The sequence below is a fragment of the Lissotriton helveticus genome, assembly GCF_964261635.1.
Source record: "Lissotriton helveticus chromosome 1_1 unlocalized genomic scaffold, aLisHel1.1 SUPER_1_unloc_7, whole genome shotgun sequence".
In the NCBI taxonomy this organism is placed as follows: domain Eukaryota; kingdom Metazoa; phylum Chordata; class Amphibia; order Caudata; family Salamandridae; genus Lissotriton; species Lissotriton helveticus.
Genome location: NW_027611714.1, coordinates 1,777,685 through 1,797,312, shown reverse-complemented (window position 1 = coordinate 1,797,312; position 19,628 = coordinate 1,777,685). Strand labels below are relative to the sequence as shown.

General features: G+C 54.7%; 2 protein-coding genes across 2 annotated transcripts in view; one reads left to right on the top strand and one right to left on the bottom strand.

Annotated features, from left to right (window-relative positions):
• The window catches only part of LOC144806422 (uncharacterized), a 62,925-nt gene extending 47,632 nt beyond the window's left edge, over positions 1 to 15,293 (bottom strand). Inside the window, exon 1 of the mRNA XM_078672781.1 lies at positions 15,227 to 15,293. The gene's annotated coding sequence lies outside the window, so the exon portion shown is untranslated. The remainder of the gene's footprint in view (positions 1 to 15,226) is intronic.
• A 191-nt stretch (positions 15,294 to 15,484) lies between these two features.
• The window catches only part of LOC144806419 (uncharacterized), a 70,049-nt gene continuing 65,905 nt past the window's right edge, over positions 15,485 to 19,628 (top strand). The window contains exon 1 of the mRNA XM_078672777.1: positions 15,485 to 15,599. The gene's annotated coding sequence lies outside the window, so the exon portion shown is untranslated. The remainder of the gene's footprint in view (positions 15,600 to 19,628) is intronic.

The window sequence follows — 19,628 nt, the reverse complement described above, 5'->3', positions numbered from 1 at the left end:
CTCACATGTCCCTTCAGGGTACAAGGGCCCCAAGCCTCCTCCCGTGCCCATCCAGGGTAAAAGGGCCCCAGGCCTCCTCACGTGCCCCTCCAGGGTACAAGGGCCCCAGGCCTCCTCACGTGTCCCTCCAGGGTACAAGGGCCCCAGGCCTCCTCACATGCCACTCCAGGGTACAAGGGCCCCAGGCCTCCTCCCGTGCCCATCCAGGGTACAAGGGCCCCAGGCCTCCTCACATGTCCCTTCAGGGTACAAGGGCCCCAGGCCTCCTCACATGCCCCTCCAGGGTACAAGGGCCCCAGGCCTCCTCACATGTCCCTTCAGGGTACAAGGGCCCCAGGCCTCCTCACATGTCCCTTCAGGGTACAAGTGCCCCAGGCCTCCTCCCGTGCCCCTCCAGGGTACAAGGGCCCCAGGCCTCCTCACATGTCCCTTCAGGGTACAAGGGCCCCAGGCCTCCTCACATGTCCCTTCAGGGTACAAGGGCCCCAGGCCTCCTCACGTGTCCACCCAGGGTACAAGGGCACCAGGCCTCCTCACGTGTCCCTCCAGGGTACAAGGGCCCCAGGCCTCCTCACATGCCACTCCAGGGTACAAGGGCCCCAGGCCTCCTCCCGTGCCCATCCAGGGTACAAGGGCCCCAGGCCTCCTCCCATGCCCCTCCAGGGTACAAGGGCCCCAGGCCTCCTCACATGCCCATCCAGGGTACAAGGGCCCCAGGCCTCCTCACATGCCACTCCAGGGTACAAGGGCCCCAGGCCTCCTCGCATGCCACTCCAGGGTACAAGGGCACCAGGCCTCCTCCCGTGCCCCTCCAGGGTACAAGGGCCCCAGGCCTCCTCACATGCCACTCCAGGGTACAAGTGCCCCAGGCCTCCTCACATGTCCCTTCAGGGTACAAGGGCCCCAGGCCTCCTCACGTGTCCCTCCAGGGTACAAGGGCACTAGGCCTCCTCACATGCCACTCCAGGGTACAAGGGCCCCAGGCCTCCTCCCGTGCCCCTCCAGGGTACAAGGGCCCCAGGCCTCCTCACATGTCCCTTCAGGGTACAAGGGCCCCAGGCCTCCTCACATGTCCCTTCAGGGTACAAGGGCCCCAGGCCTCCTCACGTGTCCCCCCAGGGTACAAGGGCACCAGGCCTCCTCACGTGTCCCTCCAGGGTACAAAGGGCCCCAGGCCTCCTCACATGCCACTCCAGGGTACAAGGGCCCCAGGCCTCCTCCCGTGCCCATCCAGGGTACAAGGGCCCCAGGCCTCCTCCCATGCCCCTCCAGGGTACAAGGGCCCCAGGCCTCCTCACATGCCCATCCAGGGTACAAGGGCCCCAGGCCTCCTCACATGCCACTCCAGGGTACAAGGGCCCCAGGCCTCCTCGCATGCCACTCCAGGGTACAAGGGCACCAGGCGTCCTCCCGTGCCCCTCCAGGGTACAAGGGCCCCAGGCCTCCTCCCGTGCCCCTCCAGGGTACAAGGGCCCCAGGCCTCCTCACGTGTACCTCCAGGGTACAAGGGCCCCAGGCCTCCTCACATGCCACTCCAGGGTACAAGGGCCCCAGGCCTCCTCCCGTGCCCATCCATGGTACAAGGGCCTCAGGCCTCCTCACATGCCACTCCAGGGTACAAGGGCCCCAGGCCTCCTCCCGTGCCCATCCATGGTACCAGAGCCCCAGGCCTCCTCACATGTCCCTTCAGGGTACAAGGGCCCCAGGCCTCCTCACATGCCACTCCAGGGTACAAGGGCCCCAGGCCTCCTCCCGTGCCCATCCATGGTACCAGGGCCCCAGGCCTCCTCACATGTCCCTTCAGGGTACAAGGGCCCCAGGCCTCCTCACATGTCCCTTCAGGGTACAAGGGCACCAGGCCTCCTCCCGTGCCCCTCCAGGGTACAAGGGCCCCAGGCCTCCTCCCGTGCCCCTCCAGGGTACAAGGGCCCCAGGCTCCTCACATACCCTTCCAGGGTACAAGGGCCCCAGGCCTCCTCGCATGCCACTCCAGGATACAAGGGCCCCAAGCCTCCTCACGTGCCACTCCAGGGTACAAGGGCCCCAGGCCTCCTCGCATGCCACTCCAGGGTACAAGGGCCCCAGGCCTCCTCCCGTGCCCATCCATTGTACCAGGGCCCCAGGCCTCCTCACATGTCCCTTCAGGGTACAAGGGCCCCAGGCCTCCTCACATGCCACTCCAGGGTACAAGGGCCCCAGGCCTCCTCCCGTGCCCATCCATGGTACCAGGGCCCCAGGCCTCCTCACATGTCCCTTCAGGGTACAAGGGCCCCAGGCCTCCTCACATGTCCCTTCAGGGTACAAGGGCACCAGGCCTCCTCCCGTGCCCCTCCAGGGTACAAGGGCCCCAGGCCTCCTCCCGTGCCCCTCCAGGGTACAAGGGCCCCAGGCCTCCTCACATGCCCTTCCAGGGTACAAGGGCCCCAGGCCTCCTCGCATGCCACTCCAGGATACAAGGGCCCCAGGCCTCCTCACGTGCCACTCCAGGGTACAAGGGCCCCAGGCCTCCTCGCATGCCACTCCAGGGTACAAGGGCCCCAGGCCTCCTCACGTGCCACTCCAGGGTACAAGGGCACTAGGCCTGAGCCTTTCCATTCCTGGTGCTTTGCAGCAGTGAATGTCTTAGTGTTTCTTGTTGCTCAGATGTGTGTAATTTCTGATATTTAGACGTTTCCCTCGTCTTCATAGCTTGATTTTGTTTGAGAAAGTAACTATACTCTAGTCCTCCCCCAGCTGCCTGCATGGGGGGCTCCTTGACCACAATATCATGGGGGGGTGTCAGCCTGGAGGGGTGAGCAGGGCGTGGCAGTCTCTGCCCTCACCCACCACACTTCTATGCACATACATGATGACCATGCACATGCCCCGTGTGCCCCCACTCACACTTATACAGACGTTAGCAGCCATTTCCAGGCACTGCGATCTCGCTCTCAGCACCTGGAAGCCATCTACTTATCTCTGCTTTGTTTGATACAAAGCTTAATATCCACCTGTGTGTTTGTCATCATCAACTTTGCAGCGCCTGCCCTCGTTGGAACAGCCTTCTAAGCGCTCTGCCGCCAGTAGCATCAACCACTGCCCTGCGCATGTGCAGTTCGGAGTTCACTATGAACAATGACTGAGCATGCGCAGTTCGGGCGCTAGACCCGCATCTCTGAGCATGCGTAGTTGACCTGGGCATCTTTGTATCTGAATATGCTCAGTCCAACATCACTAGCTTGTATCTGTGTTGCAGTATCTGAGCGTCTGTAGTCTAACTTCAGTATCCGCGATCGGATAGCAGTGAATTTTCTCAGTATCTGGGCATGCGCAGTTGGTGACTGAGCGGTGCTGCAGCAGGCGGACGTGTGCCCGCAAGAGTGCTCCTGGCAGCGGTAGACGTGGGCCTGCCCTGTTCCCAGAGACTGGTCCCGGGGCGGGTAGAACGGGTGCGAGGGCAGCACAGGGGCACCAGAGCAGAGACAGCATAGCCACCGAGGGTACAGACTCCCTGGGTGTGATTGACAAAGTCCTATGAGTGACAGTCTGCTGCACATGCGTGGCACTTCAAGGTCCTATGAGTGACAGTCTGCTGCACATGCGTGGCACTTCAAGGTCCTATGAGTGACAGTCTGCTGCACATGTGTGACACTTCAAGGTCCTATGAGTGACAGTCTGCTGTAAATGCGTGACACTTCAAGGTCCTATGAGTGACAGTCTGCTGCAAATGCGTGACACTTCAAGGTCCTATGAGTGACAGTCTCCTCACGAGAAAAACTCAAGCAATCAAGACAAAGTGAACATATAAATATCCGAAATTACACCCATTTGAGCAACCGGAAAGTGTAAGAAGTGCCAAATGTATGACACTTAGAGCGACACTTTCTCACAAGGAAAACCAAGCAATGAAGTGCTTTAAAAAGAGCTAAATAGCAAAAATGAACAAACTTTTGAGCAATGCTAATCTCTAAAATCTCTTGAAACTAAAGCAATACCCCTGTAATGGAAGGTCACTGACCTACAATCTCTTTCTAAGATGATTCTACGGCAGAACACAATTACAGCGCCATCATGCATCAGAATTCAGACACTCCATGAGGAAGTTTGCAGAGGGCCTATGCTTAGCCTGACAAAACATCTATTGTGAATCGATACTGTGCCACAGAAACTGAGAACATTTTAGAAAACAGTGAACATGAAAATATGAAATTAAGAAAAAACATAACTCGGCTGTCAGTATTGTTGGACCCGGCCTCGTGGCGTGGTCCTACCCCTCCCGCGTGGTGGGCCCCGGATGACATCGGCCCTCCACAGAGCCCCGGGCGGCCCCTTCCGCCCGATCCTGCACGCACCAACACTACCGGTCCGGTTACCACCACGGGCCACCACACCGGCCTGACTCCATCATGGGCCCATCACGTCCTGAGCACGAGGCCTCGCCCGACTCCATCTTGGGACCACCACGTCACGAACACGTGGCCTCGGCCCCGGGCCAGGCCCCAGCAAAGCCCCGACATCAAGGCGCCAAGATCTACCCAGGTGGTCGAGTGGCCACTCGACAGATCCCGGAGGGAGGGGAGTTTCGATGGGCCTCCAACCGTCCCCGGACGCCTGGTATCGATCGCCCCCGGCATCCCTGGGTGCTGGCTCCACCCCCCTGCTGGGTGTCTGGACACCATCTTCCTGGCCCCTCTGCCCCCAGGCGCGAGGGTCCGGACATCAAAGGACTCCAGTCCTATATCTGGGCCAGCCCCGGGGTAGGACGGCAGTTGTATCCTGGACTGGAAAGCCCTGCTGACGCTGTCACGGCCGACACCAAGACGAACTCATTGTCCCTGTAACCCGAGAATACCCTGAGAGCCTGATGGCGCTGCCGCGGCCCACCTTTGCCGAACCATCTTGAGAGCCTGCTGGCGCTGGCGCGGCCCACCTTTGCCGAACCATCTTGAGAGCCTGCTGGCGCTGCCGCGGCCCACCTTTGCCGAACCATCTTGAGAGCCTGCTGGCGCTGCCGCGGCCCACCTTTGCCGAACCACCTTGAGAGCCTGCTGGCGCTGCCGCGGCCCACCTTTGCCGAACCATCTTGAGAGCCTGCTGGCGCTGCCGCGGCCCACCTTTGCCAAACCATCTTGAGAGCCTGCTGGCGCTGCCGCGGCCCACCTTTGCCGAACCATCTTGAGAGCCTGCTGGCGCTGCCGCGGCTCGACCTCTCGGAACCCCCGGCTCGAGGATTGAGAGCTGTGCGCAGGGTATCCCGTCCTACACCCCAACCGAGACTGTCCCGCTACCCTGACCCCCTTTTACGAGACTTTAAATACCCCTCAATCTACTTGTACATATCGCTGAGAACCAGCAGCCTTTAGTTCCTGATAAAGCTTACGAACTCGACCTCTGGTGTGTGTCCATTTGTAGTGTTGTGGTTACTCTGCAGTACGATCCTAGGAGAGGGCCCTCACCCAGGAGGCCTCTCTGTAACGCTCGGCTACTTCTTGACGGAGAGGTGGACCTAGGGGTGGTCAGTCAGACATCTTCTGCCTCCCCCGGGGTCGCCTTTCTAACATTGGTGGCAGGCGACGGGATCCGAGCCGACGCAGATCATACAGAGAGTAATTCACTCACTACCGAGAAAAACACACCGCGACCATGACTACTCAGGAAACCAGACCGACTGCGGAATTCCAGAAAGATAAGATGGAAGATTACAGCCACAAGGAATTAAAACAATTCTGCAAGGACCTAGGCATCGCTACCACGGGCCTCAACACCAAAGAGGACTTTAAATCAGCCCTGCAAGCCTGGGCGGACGCCGATAACGCGCCTCCCCAGAATGAAGACAACCCGGGCCCGAACGGACGCCCGGAAACCGACGCGAACCCAGCGGGGGAAAGACCCGCAAACCTAGATACGGGCCTCCCCCACGGAGACGCCCGAGAACGAGAGAGGAACCGGCTCCACGAGTTGGAGCTCGCCAGACTCCGACAAGAAGGAGAGATACAGCTGGCAGAAAGGAAATTAGCCCTCGAGCAACTACGGCTGGAAGGAGACCTAGAGGAAAGGCGAAGACAACGAGACCTCGAAGAAAAGAAACTCGTGCTCGAGCATGAGCGCGGCCTCAAAGAACTGGAAATCAAGGCCAAGACAAACGAAACCGGCACCGCCGGGGGCAAGACCTCACCCCCGCCGGTGGACACGAAGGTGCACATACCCAAGGAGGTCGTCAAAGAATACTATAAGAACGACGACATCCAACAGTGGTTCAAAGCCTACGAGGTCGCCATGACCGCCCATCGAGTACCCCTCAAAGACTGGGGCGCCGGCTTATGGGGAAAGTTCAACGAGGGGAGAGACGCCCTGCTAGAGCTCCCCGACGCCGAGATGACCTCGTACGAACACATGAAGACCGCCCTCCTCACTCGCTACGGACTCACTCCCGAAATGTACCGGCAGCGATTCCGAGACTGTAAAAAAATCCCCGGTACCACTTGGGTGGAGTACGTGAACTTTTACAGCAGAGCCTTCGAAGGGTGGATCAGAGGCTGCCAGGTCACCACCTACCAGCAGTTGGTCGACCTCATCCTATGGGAACATCTTTCCAATAACTGCTTCATCGAACTCCGGCAGCACCTCCTCGACAGCAAATTGACAGAGCCACGAAAACTCGCTGTCGAGGCGGATAGATGGGTGAGCACCCGAGTTCCCCGGAGTCCGATGGGAGACTACGGCCGGGGATCCCTGGGGAACCACCGACCACGAGGTGGCGGAGGAGGCCAGAGCAGGGGCCGAGACACCCCCACGGGGTCATCCCCTACCTCCCCGTCGCCATCCCTGGGTTGGAGGGGGTGCCCCCCAGCCAGACCCGGGCCCCGCCCGAATGTTACGTGCCACAGATGCCAGCGACAGGGCCATTATGCGAACGACCCTCTCTGCCCGATGAACCAGCGACCCGGCACCACCGGTCCCCCGAGCCGCCAGATCGCGGCCGCCGCCCTGAGTGCAGAGGGAGGCGAAGAAGAAGGCGACGACACCGAGCAGGCCGAGTGGGAGCCCGCCGCCATGATCTTAGCATGCCTGGGTGATCGAGACATGATCCCCCGAGACCCGATCCCATGTAACACCCAGAAATACCGCCAATGGGTCACCATCAATGGACGCCGGGCCGAAGCCCTCCGGGACACTGGAGCCAGCGTGACGGCGGTCCGCTGCCACTTGGTGACCTCCGAACAAATTCTTCCCAACGTCTTGTGCCCAGTCCGGTCGGCGGACAACTCTGAGAGTTTGTGCCAGATGGCCCGCATCCCCTTCGAGTGGGGAGGGGTGTCGGGCATGCTGAAAGTGACTGTCCGAGACGATTCCCCCGTGGACTGCCTCCTCGGGAACGACCTGGAAAGTTCCCTCTGGGCCGGCGTAGAGCGGAGAGAGCATCTGGGGATGCTAGGTCTTCCCGAGTGGGTCTGTGTGACTACCCGCTCCATGTCCGCCCGGGCCTCCACCCCAACGGAGGAAGACCCGATCGAGGAGCCGGAGTGGCCCGCACCTCCACCGCCCGCCGTCCCCGAGGACGCCGACCCTGAACCCGGCCCCCAGGGGCCCAGCCATGAAGAAATCACCGAGCTCGGCCACCTTCCAGAACTAGCTCAGTGGCGCCAAGAAGGTGGCCCCACCCGCGAACAATTCCGACAAGAACAGAGCACCTGTCCCTCCCTCGAGGGAATTCGACGACAAGCCGCCACTCAAGCCGCTGGAGACCCGGCGGGGTCCCACTGGGTCTATTGGGACAACGACCTTCTCTACAGTGAGCAGAAGATTGCCGAACCAGGGGCCAGCCGGGTGCTGGTCGTTCCCCTCCGATTTAGAGATTTCCTCTTGAACTTAGCACATGATGTGCCCCTCGCCGGGCACCTGGGGCAGGACAAAACTTACAGCCGCCTGGTGACTCATTTCTACTGGCCGAAAATGCGCAACGATGTGCATAATCACTGCAGAACCTGCCCGACCTGTCAAGCCAGCGGGAAGAGCGAGGGGAAAGTCAAAGCCCCGCTCCAGCCTTTTCCCGTGGTCACCACCCCCTTGGAGCGAGTGGGGATAGACATCGTGGGGCCCCTGGACCCCCGCACCTCTCAAGGGCACCGCTTCATCCTCGTTCTGGTGGACCATGCCACCCGCTATCCGGAAGCCATCCCCCTCCGAACCATCACAGCCCCAGTAGTAGGTCGAGCCCTAATGGGGATCTTCTCCAGAGTCGGCTTCCCCCGAGAAGTCGTGAGTGATCGGGGCACAAACTTTATCTCCAAGTATATGCGATCCCTGTGGCAACAGTGCGGGGTCACATATAAGTTCACCACCCCGTATCAACCCCAAGGGAATGGACTTGTGGAGCGGTTTAACCGAACACTGAAGGGAATGATCAAGGGCCTAGAGGAGCCACTACGACGCAAATGGGATGTTCTGCTGCCTTGCCTCCTGTTTGCGTACCACGAAGTACCCCAGAAGTCCCTGGGGTTCAGCCCCTTTGAACTATTGTATGGGCACCCGGTCCGAGGCCCCCTCAGCCTGGTCAAAGAAGGCTGGGAGACGGCTGTCCGAGGTGCTCCCCCAGATGTCTACTAGTACCTCCTGACCCTCCGCAACCAAACTCGGAAGTTCCGGGAACTGGCCGAAGCCAACCTGGAGGCTAGTCAGGAGGAGATGAAACGCTGGTATGACCGGAACGCCTCGTCGATCGAATTCGAGCCGGGCCAGCAGGTCTGAGTCATGTCCCCGGTTGAACCTTGCGCCCTCCAGGACCAATGGACGGGGCCCTTCAAGGTGGTGGAGCGCAAGAGCCCCGTCACTTACTTGGTGGACATGGAGTCCCCCAGGAACCCCCTCCGGGTTCTACACACTAACCGGCTCAAGCCGCACTTTGCCCGCACTGAACTAAGTCTGCTGTTAGCGACCGATGACGGAGCTGAAGACGACTCCGAACCTTTGCCAGATCTCATGAGCACCACTGAGAAGGACGGCTCCATCGAAGGGTCATGCTCTCCTCCACCCTGACCCCCGAACAGCACCATGACTGCCGGCAGCTACTGGGGCAGTTTGCAGATCTGTTTTCCCTCACCCCTGGAGTCACCCGGTGGTGTGTCCATGATGTAGACACCGGAGACAGCCGCCTGTAAGACACCGAGCTTTCCGAGTGCCCGACCGAGTGCGGGCCTGCATCCAGTCCGAGGTGGCCAAGATGCTAGCGCTGGGGGTAGTCGAACCCTCCGACAGTCCGTGGGCCAGCCCAGTTGTCCTGGTCCCAAAAGCCGCAGCACCCGGCATGCCCCCGGAGCTCCGGTTCTGTGTTGACTACCGGGGGCTGAATGCCGTCACCAGGACCGACGCCCATCCCATCCCCCGGGCGGATGAACTGATCGATTGCCTGGGGGCTGCGAAGTATCTCAGCATCTTCGATCTCACGGCCGGGTATTGGCAGATCGACCTCACACCTGGAGCGCAAGAGCGATCAGCCTTCTCGACGCCTGATGGCCACTACCATTTCAATGTGATGCCCTTCGGCATGAAAAACGCCCCGGCCACCTTCCAGAGACTCGTGAATAGAGTGCTGGCCGGGCTAGAAGAGTTCAGCGCCGTCTACCTAGACGACATTGCGGTATACAGCCTCCACTGGGATGCGCACCTGACCCACCTCCGGGAGGTCCTGACGTCCCTCCGTCGGGCCGGACTGACCATAAAGGCCAGCAAGTGCCAGATAGGACAAGGGTCCGTGACGTATCTGGGACACCAAGTAGGGAGCGGCCAGGTGGGCCCCCTCCAGCCAAAGATTGACGCTATCCAGGCCTGGGAGCCCCCGGTCACCCAGACCGCCGTCCGAGCCTTCCTGGGGCTCACTGGATACTATCGGCGCTTCATCAAAAACTATGGGAGCATTGTGGGGCCCCTCACAGAACTGACCTCAAAGAGACTACCACAAAGGGTGCACTGGACCCCCGAGTGCCAGGTAGCCTTCGACACCCTAAAGACCGCTATGTGTACCGCCCCTGTGCTCCAAGCCCCCGACTACAGCCGGGAGTTTGTGGTCCAAACCGACGCCTCGGAGCACGGCATTGGGGCGGTCCTCTCCCAAGTGAACCCTGAAGGGGCCGACCTCCCCGTTGCCTTCATCAGCCGGCGGCTGCTGGCCAGAGAACAGCGATGGAGCACTATCGAGAGGGAAGCCTTCGCCGTCGTGTGGGCCCTAAAGAAGCTCCGGCCCTACCTCTTCGGCACCCACTTCTGGGTCCAGACCGACCACTGGCCTCTACGGTGGTTGATGCAGATGCGGGGAGAAAACTCGAAACTGTTGCGATGGTCAATCTCTCTCCAAGGGATGGACTTCACTGTGGAGCATCGCCCCGGCAACGACCACGCCAATGCGGACGGCCTGCCCCGATTCTTCCGCCTCGGCGAGGAGAATACCCAAGAAGATGGGTGACTCTCCCCTGCCTTCAGCTGGGGGGGACGCGTGTTGGACCCGGCCTCGTGGCGTGGTCCTACCCCTCCCGCGTGGTGGGCCCCGGACTACATCGGCCCTCCACAGAGCCCCGGGCGGCCCCTTCCGCCCGATCCTGCACGCACCAACACTACCGGTCCGGTTACCACCACGGGCCACCACACCGGCCTAACTCCATCATGGGCCCATCACGTCCTGAGCACGAGGCCTCGCCCGACTCCATCTTGGGACCACCACGTCACGAACACGTGGCCTCGGCCCAGGCCCCAGCAAAGCCCCGACATCAAGGCGCCAAGATCTACCCAGGTGGTCGAGTGGCCACTCGACAGATCCCGGAGGGAGGGGAGTTTCGATGGGCCTCCAACCGTCCCCGGACGCCTGGTATCGATCGCCCCCGGCATCCCTGGGTGCTGGCTCCACCCCCCTGCTGGGTGTCTGGACACCATCTTCCCGGCCCCTCTGGCCCCCAGGCGCGAGGGTCCGGACATCAAAGGACTCCAGTCCTATATCTGGGCCAGCCCCGGAGTAGGACGGCAGTTGTATCCTGGACTGGAAAGCCCTGCTGACGCTGTCACGGCGGACACCAAGACAAACTCATTGTCCCTGTAACCCGAGGATACCCTGAGAGCCTGCTGGCGCTGCCGCGGCCCACCTTTGCCGAACCATCTTGAGAGCCTGCTGGCGCTGCCGCGGCCCACCTTTGCCGAACCATCTTGAGAGCCTGCTGGCGCTGCCGCGGCCCACCTTTGCCGAACCATCTTGAGAGCCTGCTGGCGCTGCCGCGGCCCACCTTTGCCGAACCATCTTGAGAGCCTGCTGGCGCTGCCGCGGCTCGACCTCTCGGAACCCCCGGCTCGAGGATTGAGAGCTGTGCGCAGGGTATCCCGCCCTACACCCCAACCGAGACTGTCCCGCTACCCTGACCCCCTTTTACGAGACTTTAAAGACCCCTCGATCTACTTGCACATATCGCTGAGAACCAGCAGCCTTTAGTTCCTGATAAAGCTTACAAACTCGACCTCTGGTGTGGTGTCCATTTGTAGTGTTGTGGTTACTCTGCTGTACGATCCTAGGTGAGGGCCCTCACCCAGGAGGCCTCTCTGTAACGCTCGGCTACTTCTTGGCGGAGAGGTGGACCTAGGGGTGGTCAGTCAGACATCTTCTGCCTCCCCCGGGGTCGCCTTTCTAACAAGTATAATATACCTAAAATTGGTAGGACAGCCCAGAAAATCAGCTCACACACCATTTGAAGGAGCAACTAACATCGGTGTACATAAGTGACAGTCTAGTAGAAGCGAGGCCCCCATCCAAACACAGCTGAGCATGGATTATACAAGAAAGTGAGAAAGACGTGCTAGCAACAGAGACCTGGGGCAGAACCAAGGCAGATCCACCCACCGGGCTCCACCTCACATGATCATACCAGGGCTTGAACATGTCGGCTCCAGTGTGACTCTTTCTGCTGTGCCCCCTCTGGAAAACTAGATGTAAATTATATAGATAATGACTTACATTTGGGTTTTCCGTTTTAAATCATTACGTTTTAGATTTCTTTATGGGCCTTTCAAGAGCAGCGAGCTCTACAGGCTCAGTCAGGGCTGTAAAATAAAGTATATTTTCAATTATCCACTGCCATTTAAATGGCAGAGCTCGGCCCTCCGTGGCACCAGTCTGACGAGAGCAGCCAGTGAGCAGAGCTACAGGCTCAGTCAGGCTGAACATTTAAATGCAATTTTCAAAAAGTAATTCAGACCTGAGCGGGCCACGGCTATGACGAATCTCCTCCAGTCTCTTTGTAATGAAGCTTGTGGGATGTCCTTCGGTCCAGTCGCTACAGGCACCAATTAACGGGCGGCACAGGAAGCAATGTGAGCAGTGCATGCAATCAAAGCAAAGAAACATAACTGCCCCTTTTTTGCGCCGTGGCCCACCTCACAAGTGACTATTTCCTGTCTCCACGCCCGGTAAATTGACACAATGTATATTGTTGCAGTCACTTGACTCCATGTCAGGTGAATGCAGCCCCCCGATGTAAATGCTAAGCCTGATGCGTGGTACTTGGCAGGACTGCAAGGGAAGGGCGTTAAACTGACTGCAGGCAGCCACTTCACACCATGTGATGCAGTCATCCAGTCAATGAATCCACCCTTGGAAACATGGGCAGACTTCACTGTCTCTGCCATTTCAAATGTGAGCTGGTGACACCTGGATGAATGTAGCACCTACATGCAGGGATAGGGTGGCCGGGTGCTTGGCCTGCCAAGGTATCGGGGCTTCACATTTTCAGTTCTGGGGATTCATGTAATGAAACAGTGCACTCTGGGAGCTTTATTCTTGTTCCGTTCAGTCAGAGGCGCCAGAGCGCGCTAGCATTTGGCGTAGGCTAATTAGAGCAGAGACCGCCAACCTTGTGAGCTACTAATATTATTTGTGCTGTAATAGTGACCACATCAGACAAGATCACATTAGTGCCCCCCCCCCGTGCTAGATTACTCACAGTGATCACCTCAGTACATTCAGCAGGACTGCCAGCAGTAAAGTAAAAAAGCCTTTTCAGATTGGAATGCCTCCATACGGTTAGTATGACATTCGTAGCTGGCCCTGCCCCTGGCACTAAGGTAGTAATATCAGTAATAGTGTATCATTTATCACTCAGATATTAGTGTTACATATATTTTGGACAATCAGACATTTTGGTCTCCAAACATTAACTTGAGTTCTGAAAACACTTTTTTGTCTTGAATACACTCATTTGGTCTGTAGATAATAATTCAACAAAGCAAAACGTTTCAAATTAGCATGCTGGGATGCACATAAGAGAGCTACTTCCAGCTAGCTCACAAGTCACCAGTTGGAGAAGCCTGTTTTAGAAACGTTTGCTTTAATTAGTTTGCTTTGTGCACGGACATTGTAGGATAAACATAGTATATATGAGGTTCCCCATGCTGTGGGTATGCCACGGAACAATACTATTCACTTGTATTACTTTTGCCCAGGACCACTTCTGACCAAAGGGGAAAGAATGAGATTCACTCATTAGTACAGTACATGCCCGGAGCAGCACATGACCAATCACTTGTTAATCTTGTGAGCTCATGGTGCTTACGGTTTGTTCTAGGCCAGTCATCGCTGACCGACACTGGGTTCATCCACAAAGACTTACTTAGTTCTTAGTTTTAAGCCTCAGATTCTACATGAAAGCTCATATATGCTGAAACAAAAATAAATACACATAACCCAGAAAGGTAGGTTGCTGTAAAAGTAGCTAGAATACTGAATTTGGTAAGAAGTCATTTGTGTAGATCAGTGGTTCTTAACTGTGGTCCGTGGACTCCTGGAGGTTCCACAGCGCATATTCAGGGGGAGGCAGAATAATATCTCTAACCATTATTATCCGCCAATCATTTGCATTTTGAGCTAAATAATTGTATAAAAACAGATTCACATATGAGGATATTGGGTTCATCAAGCAACAATAATACTTATTTTAAGTCAGTACGGTATAACCTTCCCAATGTGTTTGAAAAATATCTTAATAGAATCCATAAATATATGGTTAGAAAATAATAACAATTAGGATAATGTTTTTAGTTGGAATCTTCTGCTACTTCATGCTCGAGCATGTGTTAATGCACAATAACCTGAACTAGCGATCAGCTGTTACTAATAACAGTGCTTCACTGTTTATGATTTTCTGGAAACACATATGTATTTGCACACTTAGAAATCCAGTGTTCTAAGCCCTCTGTGATCTATGCGTTGTGTACACCTAGACAACCCAAAAGAGCCTTCCAGGCTGCATGTACTCCCACCCACTGCTTTACATGAGCAGCACTTACAGACTCCAAGCACTTACAATTTATTTTTAAAGGGGGCTTTCCCGCACTTTTCATCAGAGCTAACATATTTCCATAAGTAAAGTACCACTTCTACCACTTCTGAGTAGCAGAATCAACATTATTGGTCTTTTAATTTTAGGCAATAATGGCCTTTGCCTACTTTTGACATTAAAACCCTGCGTGGCCACCAGCTTTGTCCATAAAATGTTTGATTGTTGTGCAGTCTATCCAAGGCCAATGCCAATTCCTGCAGGACCTTCTCAACCCTGTGCCCCTTCATCTTCTAGGCTATTTGCAGCGCCATTTTAGGACTTAGAGAGACCAAGCTTCCTCAATCTGTTCTGCACATATTTACCAAACCTTCCAGAAAGGATGGATAATTCTTCACAAGCACGTCTTGAGGAATAAATCTCCTCCCTCTATTTGTCATCTGAGGCAGGATGGGCCAGGGCTATGCTGTGTTCACCACAGCTGTGGTGGGGTTAAAGGAGCCCTATGAAAATAAGTCATTTGAATGGTATTATACAATACCCGGTGGAAAGCGCACCTTCTCTAGACATCCTCCGCGTGAAAGAGAACATCTTCCCCCCAGGGGCCCCATAGAATCCTTCACCTCTGCCCCCTCCCCCCCAGGGGGCACCATAGAACCCTTCACCTCTGCCCCCTCCCCCCTAGGGGGCCCCATAGAACCCTTCACCTCTGCCCCCTCCCACCCAGGGGGCCCCATAGAACCCTTGACCTCTGCCCCCCCTCCCGGGGGCCCCATAGAATCCTTCACCCCTGCCCCCCCCCCCCCCGGGCCCCATAGAATCCTTCACCCCTGCCCCCCCCCCCCCGGTGTCCAGTGCCCCCCCTCAGCCTGGGTCTGGTTCAGCTCTCTCTGGTGCTCGTGAAATCCCATCAACACAAACAGTGATGACGCTGCACTCACCCCTGACCCGGGGATCCTGCTCTGTCTGCAGCAAACCCTGAGGTCGGGGGTACTATACTGGTCCCTCTGCGCATGCGCAGACCCTGGCGGGCAGCTGTCATGGTTGCACACTGGTGGCGCCGCGCATGCGCAGACCCCTAAACCTCAGCCTTGATCCCAACTAGTAGCTAAAGGTCCGCGCATGCGCAGTTGTAAACATTCGATCTTTTCACAACACGTAACCCGAGTTCAGCGCATGCGCAGATGTACACTCACACCTCCGGAAGTGACGTCCTCCGTGGCTGCAGCCAGGAAGTGTTCCTCGCAGACAGTGGAGTTGCAGCCCCGGGGGCGCCTCGAAGCGGAGGCTTCATCTGCAGGCGCTGTGAGGCTGGTGAGTCAGAGGGGAGGCTGAGGGGATAGGGGGAGTCAGGGAGGAGGGGGTGGGGGGGTTCACCTCTGTCATCGACCCTCATCCCTCAGCATTGACCCCTCAGACATTGTGTTGACTCCTCCTGGAGGCTCCTCGAGGCCCGGGGTCTTTACAAGAGACAGTGTGATCTGCATTTTTATAAACCATTCGTGAATTATGTATCTATGTCCTCAGAGCACAGGTCCTGGACAATCATTGGCAAAGCCAAGAGATTGCTCCCATGCAAAGTCTCTTGGCTTTGCCAATGTTTGTTTAGCCATGCTGCACAGCTCAGAGCAGAGCAAAGCGCTGACACCCCAGAGTGCACCGCGGCCTTGGACTGTGTTATTCTTTGTCATGTTGCACAGCAGCTCGCGAGCTTTGCATCATGTCTAAATAAGCATTGACAAAGCCAAATACCTCTCATGTTATCTGAGAGCTGTTTGGCTTTGTTAATGTTTTTTAGTGACGATGCAAGGAGTGTTGGCTGCAACATTACTCCAGGGCTTCCAACACCTGGGAAATGTGGGGATGATTTCATAAACACAGTCACTCATTTAATTACAATACCACACAGACAATATTCCCTCTATTTTTATCCTTTGTGTGCGAGAGAGTAAGGTCTCTGTGTGCTGCTGCCAAGGCTATGTCCTCCAAGAACCTGACCATGCATGTAGACCAGGGTTTTAAGTGAGATTAAAAAACTAGGGTGTCTCTCAAAAAGCCTGACCAATGCATTTAAGGACGTGGCTTACAAAGCAATTAAGATAGTTTAGCATAGTGTGCCACCCGACTGATATTTCGCTTCTTCTGTCATTGCATCCAAATATATAATACAAGTATCTTTACACCTACAAGAAGCCAGGATTATTGGCTTTGTCAATGGTTGTTCGTTGAATAAAGTGGTATATCATATTGTAAATGCTTCTGGTCTTGTGGTAGAGGTTGTGGCTTAATGCTCGAGCTGCCAACTTGGGAGATGGGTTTTCTGTCTCGGGTCAGACTAACATTCTGCGATTCTCTGCAAATCAGTGAATCTCCCCAGGCATATAAATAAAAAAATCCAGTAAATCGCTCCTATACCTTTGGGTTGAGTTCCCACTATATAAAACTTGTTACATTTCTTTTCTAAATGCGGGACTGATGGTTTGTCTGTTGAAAGAATTTATGTTAAATGCAGCCCATGACGTACGCTGTGATCAGGGGAGCAACTAGACCCGACCTTCGGGAGGGGGCTAACACTCCCACCCAGTGATAGCCCTGGCACGCGTCGCACACTGTGCAACAGTCTTTCTTGGCGCCCCATCTCCTTCTTCCCCATGAATTCCATTACTACCACTCACCAACATCCAGGATCATCTGAAAGCACACATTGTGCTTTTAAACGTCCTGCATTTCTTTCCTTAAAGCAGCACGGCTGCAGGGCTGATTGCGGGCCTTTTGAAAGTATTTATGTTAATCACAGCGTCCGTCAAGGGCTGCATTTAGCATAAATACTTTCAAAAGGCACACAATAAGCCACACAGCTGAGCTGTATTTAGAAAATAAATGCATCAAGTTTAAAAGCAGGTACTTGTTCTTTCAGATGATTCTGAAAGCACACCTCATGTTTGTAGACTTGTTGCATTTCTTTTCTAAATAGAGCACAGCTTTGGGGTTGATTGTATGCCATTTGAAAGTATTTGTTAAATGCAGCCCTTGACGGGCACTGTGATTAACATAAATACTTTCAAAAGGCCCACAATCAGCCGAGCTCTAGTTAGAAAGGAAAGGCAGCAAGTACATGTTATGTTAATTACATTTTTAGAGTGCAACGGTTACCCTGAGGTGTCCTGGCGCTATGCACTGCATATCAGGAGAAATGATGTCACTGAGTAAACAGCCATGTTTTCAGCCCCTTGTAAAAGAGAGGAGATCTGCTGAATTTCTCAAATGGAACGGCAGATCATTCCAGGTGATGAAACTCCGAGCTCCCCAACTGGCTTTTTAGGTCTCGTATAGGGCAGCGCATGCGCTGCCTCTGCGAGGCATCAAGTAATCAGTATTACTACTGAAACTCCACCCATTGCATTTGTCTTTGTATTGTCGCTTGCCATTGGTGGAATCTGGCATTGCTGTTCTTATCTTGCGCATTGTTGGCTTGTGGTCCGATACATCACTTCCTTTTTCTTAGGTTTCTGGAGGAAGCTGCATGGGCCAAATACAGTTAACATACGCTGCTGGCTGTTATCTTTTTATTTAGGGACTACTTTTTTTCTTGTGGCATTTCCACATGTGGCAGCTTCCTGCACTTACCTAAACCTGTTTATTTATTTACCTTTAATTTATTCATAACTAAATCAGGCTTACATGATGCTGCCTATGCAGAGGCTCGAACCCTGTTTTCCTGCCCCAAAGTCAGCAGCGTTATTATTGAGCCACCTCTTTGCACCGTTTGTTGTATTTGGTTTCAGATGGTACATTTGTCCCTCTCAACCGTGTTTTTTTAAAATTGTATCTGTCTCCATGTGTATTATTTTTTTCTATTTATCTCTCCCCACCCCCCTCCGAGATTCTTGTTTATTTTTTAATAAGTAAATAATGCAGCCCACGCCGAGGATCGGAACCCTGTTATCCAGCTCCAAAGTCAGCAGCGCACGCAGCCTGCCATCTGTGTTGTGTCAGGTTACAAATGGTTTCACTTTCGGGGCTTCGCTGCTGCGCCTGTTGTAAATGCCCCTCCTTTCGGTGCCTGGTTCTCTCCCATGTGATTTCACTCACTGAATATTTTTGTGGGCTATCATATCGGCGTTCGCGCTTCTTTCTATTCCGGCATGTGATGGCCTCTCATTCCTCCTCCCGTGTGGGTCTGGCCGAGGCTGGCGATGGAGAACTCTTTCAATTGTCTCTAAACACTTCACTGTAAATACACCCGTCAAGAGGCCCCATGTTATGTGCTTCACCTTGCGTCAGGCTCTTTCATGACCTCTTCCCCAAACCGTATGTTCCATTCTGTGACTTGTAGCGTCAAAATGTAAATTTTAGAAATGGTCGTAGTGGCATTGCCGTGGCATGCGACCACTTGGACACAAAGTCTTAAGTTACTAACACGCTTTTATAATAGTGATAGCCAACGTACATAGCCACAAGTATATTTTTATATTATTTTCCTTTAATTGTTTTCATGATTCCCAAGTGAACATGTCACTTATCTAATGAATGTTGAAATAACTTTGACCCCACTAATACAAGTTCCGAGCGTGAACAGGACATGCCTTAAATACTTCAAGTGTGCCGTGCCATGTAGCTTTAATTATATGCACCAGCCCCACCCCCAGAAATCAACCCGCAGCCACTCGCAAACAATGCACACGGTTTTCTGTCGAGCAAAAATGTATTTCTATTTTTTTGAAATACGAGTTCCGAGCTTGAACAGAGCGTTCGCGAAGTAATTCTCTCTAAACACTTCACTGTAGACGCACCCGTCAAGAGGGTCCATGTTATGTGCATCACCATCGCCTATTGAAAATACAAGTGAATATCAAAGCATTGTTGCTCTGCACAACTCCAAAGCCAGTTGTTTTATCTGTTTCTGGCACATGTGCAACCCAGAAAAACATTCTTCCACCTCTAAAGTGGCAACCCTGGACAATTTGCGGCAGTCTCTAGAACAGGAGCTGCTGCCACAGGTGAAGCAACAGGAGCTGCTGTCACAAGTGAAAGATATAATTGCAAACAATAAGTGCCAGGAAAGGAGGAGGTCATTTGCAGAGACCCAAACAACAAGAGGCCCATTCAACCGGCAAGTTTTCATTCAGATGATGTTCGGTTGTTTTAGCTCTGCTGCTCTTTTCACGTTCTGCCAAACTGCTTTAATCTCTTGTTTTTATCTTGGTTAACCGAGTTTGTGGAAGATTATAGTTAAACACGTGTCCTTCAGAAGAACAAAGCTGAATGTGTTAACTTAAAGCGGCAGATTGCAACCCAGTTCGTACATGGCCTAATCAGTGGCATGAATGCATCTTTGCCGAG